Source organism: Cricetulus griseus, chromosome 6 (genome assembly GCF_003668045.3).
Source record: "Cricetulus griseus strain 17A/GY chromosome 6, alternate assembly CriGri-PICRH-1.0, whole genome shotgun sequence".
Classification (NCBI taxonomy): domain Eukaryota; kingdom Metazoa; phylum Chordata; class Mammalia; order Rodentia; family Cricetidae; genus Cricetulus; species Cricetulus griseus.
In genome coordinates, this window is record NC_048599.1 from 12,864,830 (window position 1) to 12,875,546 (window position 10,717).

Consider the following 10,717-nt stretch of genomic DNA (forward strand, 5'->3'; position numbering starts at 1 on the left):
GTGGGTGTTGGGGAAAAGGCTGCCTCCATGGGTAGGCCAGCAGGGTAGGGCTGAGTTTGCATTTAGGTCTGGATTGGAGGGCTGCTGACTGTTGATGTCCAGAACTGCATTGTTTACGGAGGAAATCTGCTGGTAGAAGTGACATGCAGCTTAACTTTGAGTACAGCATAGAGGAGCCAGTGAGAGGGGAGACAGAGGGAGGGCAACATGTGGCCAGGGCCAACATCGGCAATGGTTGCAGAAGAGCCCTCTAGAAGCAATGGCTGCCTGCATTCACGCCACCATCAAGTCCCCGCTCCTAAGTTTCTTGGTCTGTTTTATTGCTGTGAAGAGACACCATGACCATGCCAGCTCTTATAAAGCAGTGGTTCTAACCTGTGGGTTGCGACTCCTTTGGGGTTGACAAACCCTTGCACAGGGGCCATCTAAGACCATTGGAAAACATAGATATTTACATTATGATTCATAACAGTGGCAAAATTACAGTTGTGAAGTAGCCACGAAAATAATTTTATGGTTGGGGGGGTCAGCACAACATGGGGAACTGTGTTAAAGGATCACCGCATGAGGAAGATTGGGAACCACTGTTATAAGGGAGAGCATTTTATTATTTCAGAGTTCAGCTTACAGTTTCAGAGGTTCAGCCCATTATTACCTTGGCAGGGAGCATGGCAGCATGCTGGTGGACACAGTGCTGGAGAGGTAGCAAGAGATCTCCAGAGCGAGTGCCAGGACAGGCTCCAAAGCTACCCAGAGAATCCCTGTCTGACACACACACACACACACACACACACACACACACACACACACACACACACATCCAGGACAGGCTCCAAAGCCACACAGAGAAACCCTGTCTCGAAAAACCAAAAAAACCCCTACATCTGGATCATCGGGATGCAGGGAGAGAGAGACATTGGACCCGGGTTGAGCTTTTGACACCCAAAACCCACCCCCAGTGACACACTTCCTCCAACAAGGCCACACCTCCTAATCCCTCTAATCCTTTCAAATAGTGCCCCTCCCTGATGACCAAGCATTCAAATCTATGAGTCTTAAGGAGCCATTCTTAGTCAAACCACCACACTAAGTGTCTGCTTGATCTAAGCGATTGTGTGTCCAAGTGTGGTGGTTTGGGGTATCAGCCGCTTACCTGACCCTTAGCTAGCCACATCCTGTCAAGCACAAGATGTTGCCTAAGAGGACAGAGACAACTAAAGGTTCTGTTTCAATGAGGTTTAACTGAGGAAAAGGCTTTATTTCAAATTAAATAAAAGGGAGGGACTGGAAAGACGCTTGGTGATGAAGAGCTCTTACTTGTGCAGAGGACCCAGGATTGGGTCTCTGAACCCAAATAGTGGCTCACAATGTGCTCCAGTTCTGGGGAGCCTGATGCCCTCTTCTGGCCTCTGCAGGTACTACATGCATATGGTGTACATAAAACTCAAGAAGGCACATATACACATAAATAAAATAAATGAGTGAATAAATCTTAAAATAAAACAGGGGCTGGACAGATGGCTCAGTGGTTAAGATGCTCTTCCAGAGGACATGAGTTCAATTCCCAGCATTAACACACAGCTTACTACTATCTGTAACTCCCAGTGTGTGGTGGTTTGAATAGGAACGGCCCCCATAGACTCACGTGTTTGAATGCTTGGCCCATAGGGAGTGGCACTATTAGGAGGTGTGACATCCTTGGAGTAGGTGTGGCCTTATTGGAGGAGGTGTGTCACTGCAGAGGCGGGCTATGAGGTATTATAATTTCAAGTCTGGAGAATCAAGTTGTAGAACTCCCAGCTCCTTCCCCAACACAATGTCTGCCTACAGGCTGCCACGTCCTGCCCTGATGATAATGGGCTGGGCCTCTGAAAGTGTCAGCCAGCCACAATTACTGTGTCTTTTCACAGCAGTAGAAACCTTAAAGAAGACAGTCTCAGTACATCCAGTGCCTGGGTCTCAGTGTGCACCAAGCATGTATACGATACACAGACATGCATGCAGGCAAAACACCAACACATAGGAAAAAATAAAATGAAAACGTTAGAAATAAAAGAAAAGGGAATGCATCACATGCCTGCCCCTTAACCTCACAGTGTGTTTATTCATACAAAGAGTATTTACTAAGTATTCACCCTACAATGCACACTAGAAATCTTATGAACATAGAAAAGGAACCAAGAGCCAAGTAGAAGCAACCTCTTCCTACAGTGCAACAGCAAGGCTTCCTTGTAAGGAACTCTGTCCTCTCTTCCAGCCCCACCCACCTGTCACCGGCCAGTCACAAGCACAAGGACAGGAGCAGTGTCTAGCTTTGTGGGACGGCGGCAGTGGCAGTGGTGGCAATAGACAGAGTCTGCACTGAAATAGTTGCAACAGTTTGCAGTCAACAGTGGGGAGCCTGGGGAGCTTGTGTGAGAACGCTGAAGGACAGCATGCTCCGTTCCTGGGGGGCTGAGGGTTCTGATTTCACTTTGTAAACATCGCATTTAATTATGTGTGTGTGGGGGGGGGAGGTGTGCATGTATCATTGCCCAGGTGTGGAAGTTAGTTCTCTCCTCTCACCATGTGCGTCTCAGGCATCAGATCATCTGCATGGCCCAAATATTCTGAATTTAATGGTTAGTTCATAAAGGGGAGCGTGTCTCTGTCCACTTGGTTGGTGGCCCACTCAGTCAAGTCAGGATCACAGTGTCCCTCAAATCACGTAAAGGAAGCAGTTCAAAGATGTAAGAGATGGGGCGCATCAAACAACTTGCTTCCAACCTGCTCTGCACCCCCATAGAGATGCCCTGTGCTGAACCTCACCACATCCCATCTCACTTGTGTGCTTGGCCTGCGGAGAGGCAGATGGTTCATGGAGACCGACTTTAAATCCAGTCAGGTGGCAGAGTCACTTACCACTGCCATTCCAGAGGTATTATTTTGCCACTGACACCTCATGGGCAGCTGTGGCATCGTCCTCTCTGGACCAGCTTATACGGTCAAAATATTCTGTGTCCACTCATCGGTGCCAGTGGCTTGAGCACACAGTCTTGCTTCATCCTGTGCTGACTCTCTGACTCTTTATCTTTCTATTCTGTGAGCATCACAATGGCCTGCTGGGTCACCAACATGTGGCTGCTCAGACCTAATGAGCCCAAAGACACAAGCACACAGACAAAGGCGAACCCTTATCCGTGTGCTTGGGCAGCTATCACCCATGGCTAGCCTGAGTGCTTTGCAAGTGGAGTTGCAGGGAGCACAGCCACGCTCCCAATTCTGGAAATTGCTTATGATGGCCCTCATACAGCACAGAGTGGGGCTTGAAAGCTACATGCTCAGCAACGTTAGTGACGCTTCCAGGATGAATGTACTCAGCCCTGCACTCTGGCGGGTGCTGCAGATACAGCAACCGGATCTTATATGCTACTGAGTGGGGGTGGGGCTGAAAAGTCTCTTGGTTGGGCTGGTTGGGGATGTGGGGTGTCTGAGCAGCTGCTGTGGCGTTGATGGGAATACCAGAAGCAGGAAGAAGCAGACAGGAAGCTCCGATCCTGTCTCCTTCTCCAGCTCCACAGTCTTCCTCCAGGGTTCCTAGTAAGCAAAGCACAGGATGTCTGAGTAAAGCCCAGCAGGAAGTCATGGGTAAAGCCCAACAGGAAGTACAGGTAAAGCCCAGCAGGAAGTCTGGGTAAAGCCCAGCAGGAAGTCATGGGTAAAGCCCAACAGGAAGTACAGGTAAAGCCCAGCAGGAAGTCTGAGTAAGCCCAGCAGGAAGTCATGGGTAAAGCCCAACAGGAAGTACAGGTAAAGCCCAGAAGGAAGTACAGGTAAAGCCCAGCAAGGAAGTCCCTGGCAGAGCCCAATGAGAGATCTCTGTGGAACTGCACTGTGGTTACAGAGATCTGATCTTTACCATAAGGCAGTACATAGTAGAAGCTTCCAGCTGAGAGGTATTGGTCTAAGCACTAATAAATGCATCAACCACCCTTCCCTTGTTCAGCCCCACTCCAGGGGACCAGAGATGAAGGACTGAGTATGTGTCTGTTAGGGGTGTCTTGCAGACTTAGATTCTAGGGTAGGACTCAGCTTTTGTATCTGTGCAATGGCCATGCAACAATAATAACAGAGGTCATGATCTGATGCCCAGTATCCAAACCTAGCACAGCTTCTGGTCTCCAGGGCAGCATGCATAGGGCTTGAGCATCTGGGCTGGCTTGTAAAAGGGTCTGTGCACTTGCACACTGTCACAGCCTTGGGTCCAGCCTGTTATCTGGCTAATGTCACCATCCCCCCTCCCCAGACACCGCCATGGAAGCTATCACTGTCCCAGCCAATCCAGTAAGCTTTCTGAGCTCCTGGAAGTCTGGGAGTAGCTTGGTCCCCACTAGTTCCTAGAGCGAGGCTCAGGACCCAGCACCCTGATGATGCCCAACAAATTCCATCTGGGACTGCCTTTAGCACTCAGTCTTTCCAAGGTTTTGTTATCCCCAACAGGAAATGAGGGAACAAGGGTGAGGAAAGGGCAGGTCACCTACTAGTGTCACAGACAGAACACCAGAACACAGCTGGTTTCAAAGCCAGTCTGACACATGCTCTGGCTTCAGCCCTGTGCTTGTGGCCTCTTGTCTCGAGGTGGTTTTTCAAAGGCACTTTTTTGCCAGTTCAGGGAGGGCCAGCCCCTCTCCCAGACAGCACAGTGGCTCCCAATGGCAATCTACTATCTTCTTCATGTCGATAATAGCCCAAAAGAGATAAATCCAGCAATATGTGTGTGATCAGCAGTCTCATTGTCCCCCCTAAGACACAAATTTATGGGGCATCCACACTCAGGGGGTCATCATTCCCAATAGTTTATGGTATCGAGCTTCCTTTATTTCCCCAGTAAATCTAATTTATATGGACGAGCAGATCGAGCTGTGCTGTTCCAGGCCTTGGAAGGCTGTGAATCATTCACAAGGCTTTAGGAAACTTGGGGAGATTAAGGTTTTGCATAATGCAAATCAGGAGGGAAAGATGTTTGCTCTGCCTCCGCTGTGGATGCAATTAGCGCAATGAACACCAAAAGAGATTCATTTTCCTGGGACGCAGAAAGGTCCTCTTGGTATGCAGGAGAGCACAGTTATTTGTAACACAAGCGCCCAGAGCCCAGGCTAGCCAAGCGCCAGTGACTGTTTGATTTGCAACTTTAAAGAATTTAAGGATGAATAAAACATCAAGTTAATTTTCAAAAGGCTGTTGTCAAATGGCCTAAGACCTGAGCATTTGCTGGGCTCAACAGTCAAGACAGCACTTGAGGTGTGTTCTGGGCCCCGGGTATGCAATCCTGTATGCCCCTGGAATTCTCTTCCACCTAGCTTTGGCCCCTCCAGGACCATAAGTCCCAACATTTTTCTGGGAGTTCCACTTGTATACCCCAGCAGTCCTGCCTTGGTTCCGTTGATTTTAGGTCACTCGATGGTGCAGTGAACATTGACTGACCATCTTCTGTGAGCCAGGCAGGTGATGTGCCAGGAGAGTGGGGCAGAGCAGATGCCTTCACCTCTTGGAGCTGATGCGTTCTGGTGGGGAATGAGAGGTGTTGTATTAGCAAGTGCTGGGTGTGTGGAGGACAGAAGCCATGACAGTGGGTGGAAAGGGTGGGAAAGGACGGACGGGCCGGGGGTGGCACGTAGCTTTAGACAGAGTGGTCGGGCACATGTACACTGGACCCTTACAGAGGTGTGGGCAGATGTGAGTACAGGGAGCCAGTACTGCAGCTGGAAAGACCCCTGATTTCAGAGGAACAATGGCCACAACTTGGGGGGAGGCAGAGTGAGTGGGTAGGGAGGTGAGAGGTGAGTGCAGGGCCAGGGCTGTACCCAGCCCATGGACCCATGCAGCCACCCAGGCACCGGGCATGCGCCCATCCTCCTATGCACACACACACCTACCAGCGTGGGCAGCGGGATGGCGGTGAGAGGGTCATGAAAACCACTAGCCTCTGGCCTGGCAAGCCCTGTGGAATCTTCACCATTGGCTATTACGATTAAAGTCTCTTTATTCAAGAAGACACCAGGGCAAAGCACAGGCCAGAGCTAGGTTATAGAACCCAGCAAGCGCGGCCAGAACAAAAGGGGCCCGGGTCCCCATGTGCAGCCCCTTAAGAAGCTCCCTTACGTCACCCCGGCTTTCCTTCACCACGCCCTTATGGGCGAGTCCCGGGTCCACCTGGTACCTGTCCCAGGATTATTGTGTGGGGTTAGGGTGTCTCCCTACAATTGGCTCTTGAGCAATGATCATCTCTTCTCTGCACCCATTTAGCAGATAAGAAGAAAGAGGCTTCTTGGCGCAGGGGTCCTGGCTTCTACTTCTTGGGCTTCCGTAGTCTGGGAACTGGGGAGGAGAATGAGCTTCCCCTTCTCTGAGGCCAGTGTGAGGGTGTGGGAGGGTCTAAGATGAAGGTGCTGGCCACACATGGAAGATTCTGGGAATGAAGGATTCCCAGCTGGGAGGACCTCCGTCCATGTCAGTCCCTGTGTGTTGAGGGCCTGAGAGCTCTCTGAGAACCTGAGGATGGGCTTCGTGTGGGCCAATGGACTGGTTGCGACTCTGCCAGAACCCAGGGCTGGAGACCTTGTAGGTGGCTGGGCTGGGCTGGGCTGGTACTGAGCTGTCGAGGGGTGGGGTGTGGTGTCTTCTAGCTTTGCTGCCCTCTCTGAGCTCAGGCCTGCTCTAGGCTGGGGCAGTAGCTCATCACCTGTGGAGCCTCTGGGCTCCCTAGCTACCGTGGTCACCCGTGGTCATCCTGTCTCCACATGGCCATGGGGATTTCTTTGGGACCTTGAGCCACTCTTATTTATCCTGCTCAGAACCTCTTAGGGCTCCCTCTGCACTCAGAAAGCCGATGCCCGAGAGGACACAGCGATGCCTATGTACAGAGCCAGGGGCCTTCAGGAAGCATCAATGATGCTGTCCCTTCTCAGTGGGGAGAGCCCTCAGGCATCTGCGCAGTGACATGGAGGATTTGAGAGCTCAGGGGCATGTGAGGCACTGAGGACAGGTGAGTCCCCAGGGAGCAGGACCTGTGGCTATTTCTTCTGAGTCCAGCACCCCTCACCCTACTCCCCCATGTTGCTGGGGTGTCCCATGCGCCTGGAAGGCATAATGGACACCCATATGTTGTCTTTCCTCTTGCCGCCTGGGAAGACAGTGGCAATTCTGCTGTGGAGGATGGCAGGCTGGGAACAGAGGCACAGAGTGGGAGGTGACAGCAAAGGTTGTGTGACCATGGCTGCTCCAGCTGCCAGGTGTGGATGTGACCTCAGGTCACAGTGCCCGGGAAGCGATGCGATGGGCATCTGCCTAGCCAGACCCCTATTTTCATGTGAAAGGCAGGCGGGACCAGACAAGGGCTAGGGCACCATCTGCTTTGGAGTGCTTTGTGCTGTGAGCTACGTGTGAGCCATGCATCCCACCCCAGGGAGGCACAGCCACAGAGAAGGCGCTGGCAGTGACTATGAGGGTGGGCTGGGGTCTCTGTCTCCATCTGTGTACAGCCCCCCGTGTGTGTGTGTGTGTGTGTGTGTGTGTGTGTGTGTGTGTGTGTGTGTGTCTGGGCTCAGTGCATCTCAGTACCAAGAACTCTCAGGATAGACATGGACACTGGCCTCTTGGAGCTGTCGTAGACTCCTCTGTTCATGGAGAAAAGAGACAGGGGTCTGGGCAGTGTAGCCCCACTACCCACCCCTGCCTTCTCTTTCTGTCACTTACCACCCAGCAAAGCAGGTGTTTTTCTCTTGCCCCTTGCCTGACCCCTGCTGTGACATGGGGATCCTGGAGAGGAGGCTTGATCCACTTTGCTGTCAGCTGCTGCAGGTGCACTTGTTTGAGGATGCTGCTTGTTCCAACTGCTCACTTGTGACTGGGGCTGCGATGCTCCGCTGTAACCCCTGCCCAAGGATCTTGCTGCATTGACAGCAGTGGGCCTGGTGAGGCCCCACCCTGTGCACCATGGTCCAGGCAACTGGAGAGCATGAGGGTTCTTGGGGCCTCCAGTACTCTACAGGCTCTTGGTTCACTTTGCTCCAACTCTCTGACAAGACACAAGTGATGCGGAATTTTTCAGCTCAGACTTGGGGAAAGATGTGACCTCTACATCCTTTGTCTGCCGTGTGCCACTTAGAGCAGCTGGGCCAGGCTCGCTTCAGGAGACACAGGGAGGAAGCAGCTCTTGTGGTTTCTGCATCCCAGAGTGTTCCCTACTACCACACAAGGTGAGAAAGAGGGGTACACGGGTACCCTGTTTTGCTTGCTGTCTTTCCCTCAGGGGCCTGGTGGATCTTTTCTGGGGCTGCCCAGGCCTAAAGGGGGCTCAAGGTCATAGTGGGTGCAGTGTTCTCTCTCTCTGCCCCCCAAGAAGTACCTAGCTTCTTTTTCTTAGTTGCTGTTACACACACACACACACACACACACACACACACACACACACACACACACACATATATATATATATATATATATATATATATATATATATCCCTAGATGCAGCCTGCTCAGCGGCATGATGTGGCTTGTGTGTTTGATTTTAGGACTGACCATTTGTTATTGTGCTCTTCCTTGGGGAAGACTATTTCTCCCGTTCTCCGCATTCCCTAGTTTCCCGTATTTTTTTTCTGTAGGGTTGAGGCCTTTCCCCTGCAGGATGCCTATCGGTGTCTCCCTTGTTCAGGTGACATTCAGGCAGTCATGTTGGTGAGACTTTATGGGTGTATCTTCTCTAGCATTTCTAGGAGAGGCAGCCTCCCAGCAAACTCCCTGTGCCTCTGACTCTTCCGTCCTTCTCACTCCCTCTTCCCCGGTGTTCAGAGTCTAAGGTGCAGGTGTTATGCTGTAGATGCGGCTGTGGGGACTGGACTTCACAGGTCCACATTTTAATTGTCATTTCTCTGTAATGCTCTCCATCTGTTGAAGGCAGAAATTCCCTTGATGAGGGATGAGGACTGCACCTATCCATGGATGCTTTAGTTACTTTTCTATTGCTGTGAAGAGACACCATGACCAAGTCAACGTATAAAAGAAAACATTTGGGGGGGGGGCTTACAGTTCCAGAGGGGTGGAGTCCACGACTATCATGGCAGGGAGCATGGCAGCAGGCCAGGCAGACTTGGTGTTGGAGAAGTAGCTAAGAACTTACAATTGATCCACGGGTCTACCAACTAGGAACCACGCATTCAAATATATGAGCCTATGGGGGCCATTCATACCATCACAGTGGGTACAACGATAAATACTTGGAATGTAGTCAGTGATTTTGCTGGCTTAGTGAGGTGGTGGTTGTAGGTTCTCCTCCTGGATCCAAGACTTCACTATCCCTGGGTAGTTGTCTAGGTTTCCAGTACCAAGCGTGCTTTCCTTTTGTTGAGCAGTCTTAAGTCCAACTAGAGGGCTGTTGGTTACTAGCGAGGTATGCAAGCCCCTGCTGAAGCCTTTGGGCTTTTGTGCTGCTACTGCGCTATGCTGATGGTGGTTGTAGCTCGGAGACATCACAGCTGGGTGAAACTGTTTACTTCTCCTCTGGAAGCTTGCATGGCATCTTCTGGTACCATGAAAGCTAGTCCTTAGGGAGGAAGCTTTCAGTGCAGATCCAGCTCTGGTCCTCTGGGCCCTGTGTGGAAAGTATATATCTTTGGCGATAGGGACTTACCTTTCTCCTCTGGGAGGCAACCAAGGGCAATATCAGTAGCATATAAATGTTTAGGGGGGTCTCTTGGATAACCCCGACTAACAGATCAAAGGAGGGCTTTTCATGCCTGGTGTTAGGGTTTTGTTAGTCTATGGCTCTTGTGGGGAGCCCAGAATGCAGCTTTTGCTTTACTGGCTTCTATGAGAGAGTTGTTCTACACGCAGAAGCATAGCTGCTCTGGGTTAGTGCCTGCTCAAGGCAGACTTGGGGTGTCACCTTGTGGCCTATGACACCTGCATAGCTAGGAGTGGCTTCTGAAGTTTGGTTGTAAGCCGGCATACTGCACGTCTCCTGCAACCAAATCAGAGCCACTGTCACCTCTTCTGAGCCACCACAGATACCTCAGTGGTGAGGCTGTGTTCATTGTCCCTGTGGTGAAGGACTGTGAACACACCTCAGTGGTGAGGCTGTGCTCATTGTCCCTAAGGTGAAGGACTGTGAACACGTGAGTTGGGCCTTGTCACCTTGCTGTCTCCTGCCGCCCTGTCACTGAGGTGATGCCATAGTCTTGGCTGTAGCTTAAGCCACACATCTTCCTTGTTCCTCTGTACCTACCTTGTTCTGTGACTGGCAGTGTTGCCTGAGTGACCCATACCACAGGCTCCTTGATTCTGGCTTTGTGTACCCAGTGGAGACGCCTGAAGGAGGTCATAGATATGGTTGGGGTGTCAGCTCATACGTCTCCTTCCTTTTGGGGTCACCATGCTCTGGCCTTTCTGCCTTCCTGTCATGTTAACTTTTCCTGGGGAGACACAAACGTCCATTCATACGGTATAGCCAACCAAAGTAACAATTGGGCCAAAATCCAACGTTGCAAACCAATGTGTCTGTTGTGCTTACTGACATAAGTATCGATCGATGAGAGGCTATGTTGTGTGGGGTACACCAAAAACAGCACAGAACCAAAAAGTCTCACCCAAGCCTGGATGCAGCTTCCCCATAATGTCATAGATGAAGTCCCCTCCTAACTGTCCATACCGTCTGTACTACATCATCTCCTGAGACCACAA